Here is a 9,988-nt window from a genome sequence, read left to right on the forward strand (position 1 = left end):
AGAACCGTTGGGGAGGTGGAAGGCGAGGTTCAGCCAGAGGGTTAACTGCCATGGGTACGTGAATCTGAGGTACTGGGACGGGAACTGTTGCCGAGGTAAGTCGATCAGATATCTGCTTTATGGAAGTCAGCATCTCCGACAGAAGATGAGAATGTCTAGCCATTAAGGCCTCTTGCTGAACCAGGGCGGCTTCGTGGCGTTGGGACAGCATGGCAACAAGGTCCTGGGAACTGGCTGCCTCTGGGTTCATTTTTGGCTCTGTGTTTCTGTCAGGACCCGGTTACGAACCCGGGTCTCCGGAGTGAGAAACAGTCACTTAACCAACTGAGCCACGAATAGTCGGCAGAACCCAGAAGATGAGGCAGACACAGCAGTACTTGAGACGGTGTATTTAATGTAGTAAAAAGTGAAGTCCTTCAGGAACACATGTAACTCCACAACCTCAAAAGGAATTCCACAAGAACAAAGGTAATCCTCCAAGACAAAAAAAGGTAAATCCACAAGGTGGTAGGTATAGCACAAAAAGCCTCAAAAGATACTCAAAAATAAATAAACAAGAACAAAAAACAGAATTCCACAAGAGCGTCCACCGGGATCAACAAGAGTTAACAGAATACTAGGGCTGGGTGCTAACATACAAACACAGAGCAAAGGACTGAGGAAAACAAAGGGTTTAAATACAATCAGGGGAAACGAGGCACAGGTGCAAATAATAATGGGGATCAAGGGAAAACAAAAGGTCAAAAGGCACAATGGGGGCATCTAGTGACCAAAAACCGGAACAACCCTGGCCAAATCCTGACAGTTACAATAAACATTGTTACTTCACAGTCTGCACTTGGGTCTTACCTTGATACCTGATAATATCCTGTTCTGCTATGTACCACTTCAGCCAGCTGACATGTAACAGAGGAAGCTTACACTGTAAAGAGATTGCCATGAATTTGACAGGCAGCTCGTGGCAAGTACAATTCTTTATTTCATATTACAGTACGCCTGCTGTAATATAAATATGGTAAGAAATGAAATGCTACTGTAATCGGGAATAATTCATGAATGAAATTCATTGAGGTGAGGGCTTTGTATTTTAATCAATCAAATGTATTTATAGAGCCCTTTTTACAGGAATTGGCACAAAGTGCTTATACAGAAACCAAGCCTTAAACCCCAGAGAGCAAGCAATGCAGATGTAGAGGCACCATGGTGCGGAAAAACTCCTTTGAAAGGAAGGAACCTAGGAGGAGACATAGAGTAACCAGGCTCTGAGGGGTGGCCAGCCTGTGGAGATTATAAGAGTACTTGGTCATTAAGGCTAGATCGTTCTTCAAGATGTTCAAATGTTCATAGAAGACCACTGGGTCAAATAATAATCATAGTGGTTGTAGAGGGTGCAAGAGGTCAGCACCTTGGGAGTTAATGTCAGTTATGTGACAGCATGTGTGGGGTGTTGAGGGTGAACAGCTCGGGGTTCCATGGCCGCAGGCAGAACAGCAGAAGCTGGGTCAAAGGCACGACCAGGTGGACCAGGGACGGGGACAGCCAGGAGTTATCAGGCCAGGTATTCCTGAGGCATTGCCCTAGGGCTCAGGTCCTCTGGGAGGGGATGGAGAGAGATATGGGAGAATTAGAGGGAGCATATCTAAGATTACATTTACATTTAAGTCATTTAGCAGACGCTCTTATCCAGAGCGACTTACAAATTGGTGCTTTCACCTTATGACATCCAGTGGAACAGCCACTTTACAATAGTGCATCTAAGTCTTTTAAGGGGGGGGGGTGAGAAGGATTACTTTATCCTATCCTAGGTATTCCTAAAAGAGGTGGGGTTTCAGGTGTCTCCGGAAGGTGGTGATTGACTCCGCTGTCCTGGCGATCACACAGGACTTTAGATAAGACAGGAGAATTACACCATATACAACAGACTGACTCTAGGAACATATACTATTGCTGCATAGATACAGGAGACTGAGACGGGGGGGGGGGTTGGCTACACTGAAGCCCCATCCAAAGTTAACCCCTGGACAGGGACAATCAGGTAGGATATAACCCCAACCACTTTGGCAAAGCACAGCCCCCACAACACTAAAGGGATATCAACACGCCACTAACATACTGCCCTGAGACAAGGCCGAGTATAGCTCACAAAAATCTCCCCACCGTATGAGCCCGAGAACAGGAAGGACGGAAGAGCGCAAGCAAGCCAGTGACTCAGCCCCCGTAATGTGCAGAGAATCCCAATGGAGATAGGGGAGCCGGTCAGGTAGAGACAGCAGGGTGGTTCTTCACTCCAGTACCTTGCCATTCACCTTCACACCCCTGAGCCAGACTACACTCAATCATAGGCCCTACTGAAGAGATGAGTCTTCAGTAAAGACTTATAGCTTGAGATCGAGTCTGCTTCTCTCACATGGATCAGCAGACCATTCCAAAAATGTTTAGCTCTTTAGGAGATTTTAGAGTGTTTTTCTGTAATTACAAGGGATTGGTGCAAGCAGGTTGGCTGCTAGGTAAAGTGTTTACACGTTACACCATATTAATGAATAATTGGTGTTTAATATCATTTGCACTCAACAAAGACATTCAAACTGGCAGCGACTACAGGGCAAAACAGATGAAAATTACATGGCAAAATGCTCAACCATTTAATGACTTTCTGACACTTCAATATGTCCTCTATACATTTTAAATGGATGGGGCACCATAACCACATAGGAGTTAATTTGATACAGCATTCTCACTCACAGGAGTAACAAATATAGCCTTTTACAAGGCACGCCTCAAAATATGTTAATGCTCAGAAACAACCATACCATGCATCCAATTGTGGTTAAAAGTTTTTGGGCGCTCTAATGGTACTGTAAGGTACTGTATTTTGAGGGGTGAAGTTACAGTACCATTCGAAATACAGCAATTTCCCCACTATGCACCATAATTTACAGTATGCTGCAGTAAATCGTTTCAGAGGTTTTTATTTTTTTACTGGTAATAATACCTAAAATTACCATATCAACTTGCCTGTGGCACTGACCTGCTCTGTCTGTGGCACTGCGCAGGCTGGTGGAGGAGGCCTTGTCCATGGTGCTGAAGGCTTCGAAGTTTGTACTGTAAAAAAGGAAGCTAGATTCAGTGCATTGAGGTTAGAAATGTTTTGAACGAGCTGGCTAGGGTTATTTACCTGGATAAATTGTGTTTTAGCTGGCAACTGCTTATTCCCTTTGCCATAATTGTCTTTTTGGATTGTTTACTGAACAGACATGGCCTTGTATGATGAGAGGTGAACCAAACTGAAGGTGAACAAAACAAAATAAACATTTGTGTGATTGACAGATTGTGTGTGATTGTATGAGTGTTTCACTTGTCTGCTGTATGGATATATGCATAGAAAAATGTGATTTCTCAATCTGTAAATTACTTCAGTTTCTGAGTCAGTTTGGCATATGACTCAGACTCATTAGATGGACATTTGGTGAGGACACAGGTTAGTCAGTTAGATAATGAGAAATTGACAAGTATATAAATGGAACTACATGGACAGCTTTTCAAACTTAAAAGGAGTTAAGTAATATGAACAACCCTTAAAGAGGGAACTTGTGGTCTGTTGTGCGGAATTGCTACCTTTGTTCAATTTCTTTTCTTACATGAAAAGACTGAAGGACACCTTTCTCAAACCCACAGTTTCTCTCTGTCGTTCTCTCTTTGTCTCGCCATATTCAGAATAATTTATTTAACATATTGCCAGCCATGTATCATTTTAAAGGAGTGACAAGAACAAAGCAGCAACAAAGGCTGCACAATTCTTTATGGTGGTGAAACTGGCCAGGGACTGATTAGTCAATCTCCTGCCTAGTGCTTTAATGCAGAACGCATGGTATGAGGATCAAATAAAATATCAGGGACTGATTAGTCAATCTCCTGCCTAGTGCTTTAAAGCAGAACGCATGGTATGGGGATCAAATAAAATATCAGGGACTGATTAGTCAATCTCCTGCCTAGTGCTTTAATGCAGAACGCATGGTATGAGGATCAAATAAAATACCAGGGACTGATTAGTCAATCTCCTGCCTAGTGCTTTAAAGCGGAACGCATGGTATGAGGATCAAATAAAATACCAGGGACTGATTAGTCAATCTCCTACCTAGTGCTTTAAAGCGGAACGCATGGTATGAGGATCAAATAAAATACCAGGGACTGATTAGTCAATCTCCTGCCTAGTGCTTTAATGCAGAACGCATGGTATGAGGATCAAATAAAATACCAGGGACTGATTAGTCAATCTCCTGCCTAGTGCTTTAAAGCGGAACGCATGGTATGAGGATCAAATAGAATACCAGGGACTGATTAGTCAATCTCCTGCCTAGTGCTTTAAAGCGGAACGCATGGTATGAGGATCAAATAAAATACCAGGGACTGATTAGTCAATCTCCTGCCTAGTGCTTTAATGCAGAACGCATGGTATGAGGATCAAATAAAATATCAGGGACTGATTAGTCAATCTCCTGCCTAGTGCTTTAATGCAGAACGCATGGTATGAGGATCAAATAAAATATCAGGGACTGATTAGTCAATCTCCTGCCTAGTGCTTTAATGCAGAACGCATGGTATGAGGATCAAATAAAATACCAGGGACTGATTAGTCAATCTCCTGCCTAGTGCTTTAATGCAGAACGCATGGTATGAGGATCAAATAAAATACCAGGGACTGATTAGTCAATCTCCTGCCTAGTGCTTTAATGCAGAACGCATGGTATGAGGATCAAATAAAATACCAGGGACTGATTAGTCAATCTCCTGCCTAGTGCTTTAATGCAGAACGCATGGTATGAGGATCAAATAAAATACCAGGGACTGATTAGTCAATCTCCTGCCTAGTGCTTTAATGCAGAACGCATGGTATGAGGATCAAATAAAATACCAGGGACTGATTAGTCAATCTCCTGCCTAGTGCTTTAATGCAGAACGCATGGTATGGGGATCAAATAAAATACCAGGGACTCCAACCATTGAAGTCATTTTAGCTGTAAAATGGAAAGATTGATGAAACCGTCACCAAACAGGGCAGGTGGAATTCAGTAGGTAGAAGTCAATCCCCAGCTCCCAAACCCTCCCAACACACCCACCACCCCGTGCCCTTTCTTACTGCCTTTTTGTTATGGTCAAATGTATCTCAATTTGACTAATTCATAAAACCAGGAGAGGAGAGACTGGAGGATTACCTGTCACATGTGAATGTAATTGATGTCAGTGAATGAGTGATTAATACAGTGGCTGTACATCATCCCATCACAACCACTCCACCTAGCCACTGGATGTCTTAAGGTGAAAGCACCAATTTGTAAGTCGCTCTGGATAAGAGCGTCTGCTAAATGACTTAAATGTAAATGTAAATGTAGTCCCATCACAGGCCACAGGTCTTTGTGACAGTATAGATACCCCCATGAATTATAGCGCAAAAAGCGCAACACAAATGTCCTTATCAATAGACTTACAGGCAGACCCATGGAGAGGGTAGTCACATCAACAGCCTATAACGTCCCTTTTTAAAATGATCCCAACTTTGTTTTACCTTCGTTACTGGTATGCAATCATTTATGGAAGCAGACACTATGTGAGTAACATTTTCCAGTGCACAGTGTTACCCTGCTTCCCTTACTATCATGGAGCAAAGCCATTTGGAATTATCTCTCCTTTCTGCTGATTAACTATTTGTAGTTGTTTTCTATTATAACTCCATTAAAATGTAATTCCCAGGGGGACATTACTGGGCTTTTGATATAGTTTTCTGTACTGGCTAAACCACCAAAACTGTGCTTTATCAAATACCACACCACACATAAAGATACAATACGCGACCAAATCTAAAATGTGATTCTTCTCACCACAGTGTCGTGACATTGTATTGATTAATGTGACGACTGCTGCTCGTCGAATGATTAACGGTTTATAATTACGTGATTAAATGAATCAGGCAACTATTAACTCATTAACCTGGGGCTCCATGGGAAAGTTTTTAGCTATTTTGAGTTTCTATTTCCCAAATTAACTCAAAGAATATCAGAATATCGATTTTACAACAGTCGCTAATTAATCAATTTCCTCTACAGTCTCATTCTGAGCGTCGCATAATCCGGGAATCTGCACAATCCCGAGTCTCACCAAATAAATTCGTACCACATCAGTTGAGTTGATTATTTATTTGCTAAAAAGCTATAATTATAATATAAGATACACAAAAACACAGTCTAGGCTATTGATTAGAACTTAGTACGATAAAACATGTCCCTAGAGGGCCAACACGATATGACGCGTGTACACAAAATGAGGATTTCAAAAGAGAGCGAGAGTGAGAGAGAGTGCACGAGAAAAATCACACTTGGGTGCATTTGTCAACTGTGCTTAATTTAACCATAACCTTGCCACGAACTGCCACTCTTATGGGTCAGAATATAATGATGTAATTACATGTTGAAGGTCTCCAATGTGTGTGTCTGCGTAGACCGGATTCCGACTTCTCTGATGAAGGTCCGTCTTCGGTTACCGGGTGTAACTCTTTGTTTCTCCTCACAACGCCAGTGTCCTTTCTCTTAGTGGTCTGGTTCCTCGCCCTTGCTCTGAAAAGGGGTTTTCGGAGGAGGGCTAATCAGCCGTGTGGATGGTTCCAGTATGGGAAGCAAAACAGTGTAGACACACTTTTCCTTGGAGAGTGGTGACCGGGTGGTCCTGCTTGAATTAATCCCCTTTAGATACAGCTACTCATCCATAGCATAGGTTGTTAAAAGGTTCCTTTGTCTTCTTCAACCTTGTGTTGCTTTTTCTGACCACTCAGACCTTGGCTGCAGCTCAGTGTCCCTTAGTCTAATATGTTAATTCTTAACTCACATGTTTTATACCCTCGGGTCAGAAATGGGCGTTTCCGCCTTTAGGGCAATTCTCTGGGTGTACCAAGTTATGAGGCAAGGTCTGGATTGTATTCAGATCCAATTTAGACAACTAACTTCACATTTCATCTTTACAAAAACATTCTCTTTGATCTGGATATTTTCTATACAACATACAATATGCAAACAGTAGGCACATATTAGGAAAATTCTTAAAGTTGGTTTCGTTATAATGTCATCCTTTAACATTTAATAACATAACAAAAACTACATTAATTTTCATATTCCATCTATAGTCATTACCACCATTGTGGCTGACAAAACCTATTTATTGCATGTTAATGTTTTGAGGCCGGTTCTCCATAGTGAGAGGACAAAGGAATTTTGTCTGCTGCCTTAAGATTTACAATGGGCGTGAGGTGTCATAAACCCCCCATCTCCATACCTCTCGATCTCTTCCCCTCTGGTGGGTGTGAGATATCTCACTGTAGGATTGTAGTCCATGGTATCCTGACCCGAGCAGGCCAGTCATGACAACAAAAACAGAATCCCAGAGCAGGACTCAAATACAGTAGAGTGCAGGTGTGAAACACACATCTTAGTGGGCGTATTCTGTTGGAAAAACAAAAGAAAAGTACTAATTCATGCATAAGAAGACATTGTAGTACCAGAGGTGAAAGACATAGCGTCATCATCCTGGGATTTGAGTATATGTCTTTCATTCTCCTGCCCACTAATAGAAATTGTCACTGTGTCAGCCTAGCCTTCATTTCAATCCCGCGTTTGAATTGATCTGATCATTTCTTCAGAGCCAGGATAATGAAATGTTTGTCAATATGTTCTTCCATTTGCAGGGCTTTCAACTAAACATTTTATTCACTCATCATAGCTTTTTCAGGAAATTAAGAAGGTGTGTTTAACAGAGAAAAAAAGAGAGGGCTTTCATGTCAGGCTCCACAGTCCACAGTCCACACAGAATCATTGGTAATCTCAGGCTCCACAGTCCACAGTCCACACATAATCATTGGTAATCTCAGGCTCCACAGTCCACAGTCCACACAGAATCATTGGTAATCTCAGGCTCCACAGTCCACAGTCCACACAGAATCATTGGTAATCACACACAAGTACAAAGTGCATTTGGAAAGTATTCAGACCCCGATTTTGTTACGTTACAGTCGTATTTTAAAATGTATTGAATATTTTTTTCCCTCATCAATCAATACACAATACCCTATAATGACAAAGCGAATACAGGTTTTTTGAATGTTTTGCAAATTTGCAAAAAAACAGAAGTACCTTATTTATATAAGTATTCAGACCCTTTGCTATGAGACTTGAAATTGAGCTCAGGTGCATCCTGTTTCCATTGAGATGTTTCTACAACTTAAAAAAATAATATATATATATATATATATATATTTCACCTTTATTTAACCAGGTAGGCAAGTTGAGAACAAGTTCTCATGTACAATTGCGACCTGGCCAAGATTAAGCAAAGCAGTTCGACACATACAACAACACAGACTTACACATGGCGTAAAACAAACATACAGTAGAAACAAGTCTATATACGATGTGAGCAAATGAGGTGAGATAAGGGAGGTAAAGGCAAAAAAAGGCCATGGTGGCAAAGTAAATACAATATAGCAAGTAAAACACTGGAATGGTAGATTTACAGTGGATGAATGTGCAATGTAGAAATAAAATTAATGGGGTGCAAAGGAGCTAAATAAATAAATAAATAAAATAAAATAAATACAGTAGGGAAAGAGGTAGTTGTTTGGGCTAAATTATAGATGGGCTATGTACAGGTGCAGTAATATGTGAGCTGCTCTGACAGCTGGTGCTTAAAGCTAGTGAGGGAGTCCAGCTGTGGTAAGGCACACATCTGTCTATATATGGTCCCACAGTTGACAGTGCATGTCAGAGCAAAAACCAAGCCATGTGGTCGAAGGAATTGTCTTTAGAGCTGTGTGTCTGCACCAGATAGAACTGTTTCAGTTGTCACTTTGTTGTTTTGTATTTTTGAAGTGTTCAGTTGTTTATTAAAAAGATGAAAACTAACCACACTGCGCTTTGGTCCTCTACAGAACCACCCACCAACAAAGGACCAAGCAGCGTGGTAAAGGGCAGCAGCAGCAGTGGCAAGGAACACAGGGCTCCTGGACATGGGAGGAGATTCTGGACGGCAAAGGACCCTGGGCACAGCCAGGGGAATATCGCCGCCCCAAAGCAGAGCTGGAGGCAGCGAAGGCAGAGAGGCGCTGGTATGAGGAGGCAGCACGGCAGCGCGGCTGGAAGCCCGAGAGGCAGCCCCAAAAATGTATTGGGAGGGGGCACACGGAGAGTGTGGTGAAGCCAGGTAGGAGACCTGCGCCAACTTCCCGTGCTTACCGGAGAGAGAGAGGGACCGGGCAGGCACAGTGTTATGGGGTGGAGCGCACAGTTTTCCCAGTGCGTGTGCATAGCCCGGTGCAGTACATTCCAGCTCCTCGTATCAAGCCGGCTCTACACATCTGGTCTCCAGTGCGTCTCCTCGGACTGGCGTACATGGCACCAGCCTTACGCATGGTGTCCCCGGTTCGCCAGCACAGCCCAGTGCAGGCTATTCCACCTTGCAGCACTGGCCTGGCTACGGGGAGCATTCAACCAGGTAAGGTTGGGCAGGCTCGGTGCTCAAGAGCTCCAGTGCGCCTGCACGGTCCGGTCTACCCAGTGCCACCTCCACGCACCAGCCCTCCGGTGGAAGCCCCCCACACCAGGCTGTCTCTCTGTCTTCTGCCTACAGGTGTTCCCGTCTGTCCTGAGCCGCCGGAGTCTCCCGTCTGTCCTGAGCCGCCGGAGTCTCCCGTCTGTCCTGAGCCGCTGGAGTCTCTCGCCTGTCCTGAGCCGCCGGAGTCTCCCGTCCATTCGGGACCCATTTCTAGGGTGACGAATATGTAGCGAGGGCCAGCCGACTAGAGCATACAGGTCGCAGTGGTGGGTGCTATAAGGTGCTTTAGTAACAAAATGGATGGCACTGTGATAAACTGCATCTAGTTTGCTGAGTAGAGTATTGGAAGCTATTTTGTAGCCTGACTGCCATTAGGTACCGAGATGAGATCCTCAGA

At 43.3% G+C, this 9,988-nt stretch overlaps 1 long non-coding RNA gene across 1 annotated transcript; it reads right to left on the reverse strand.

Annotated features, from left to right (window-relative positions):
• Positions 1–286: 286 nt before the first annotated feature.
• Positions 287–6,835, reverse strand: LOC115111027 (uncharacterized). Its single transcript, XR_003860737.2, has 3 exons — positions 6,460–6,835; positions 3,029–3,102; positions 287–1,593 (listed from the first exon to the last, which is right to left on the reverse strand). It is a non-coding gene; the product is annotated as an uncharacterized LOC115111027 (long non-coding RNA).
• Positions 6,836–9,988: the final 3,153 nt, after the last annotated feature.

Source organism: Oncorhynchus nerka, linkage group LG27, assembly GCF_034236695.1.
Source record: "Oncorhynchus nerka isolate Pitt River linkage group LG27, Oner_Uvic_2.0, whole genome shotgun sequence".
Classification (NCBI taxonomy): domain Eukaryota; kingdom Metazoa; phylum Chordata; class Actinopteri; order Salmoniformes; family Salmonidae; genus Oncorhynchus; species Oncorhynchus nerka.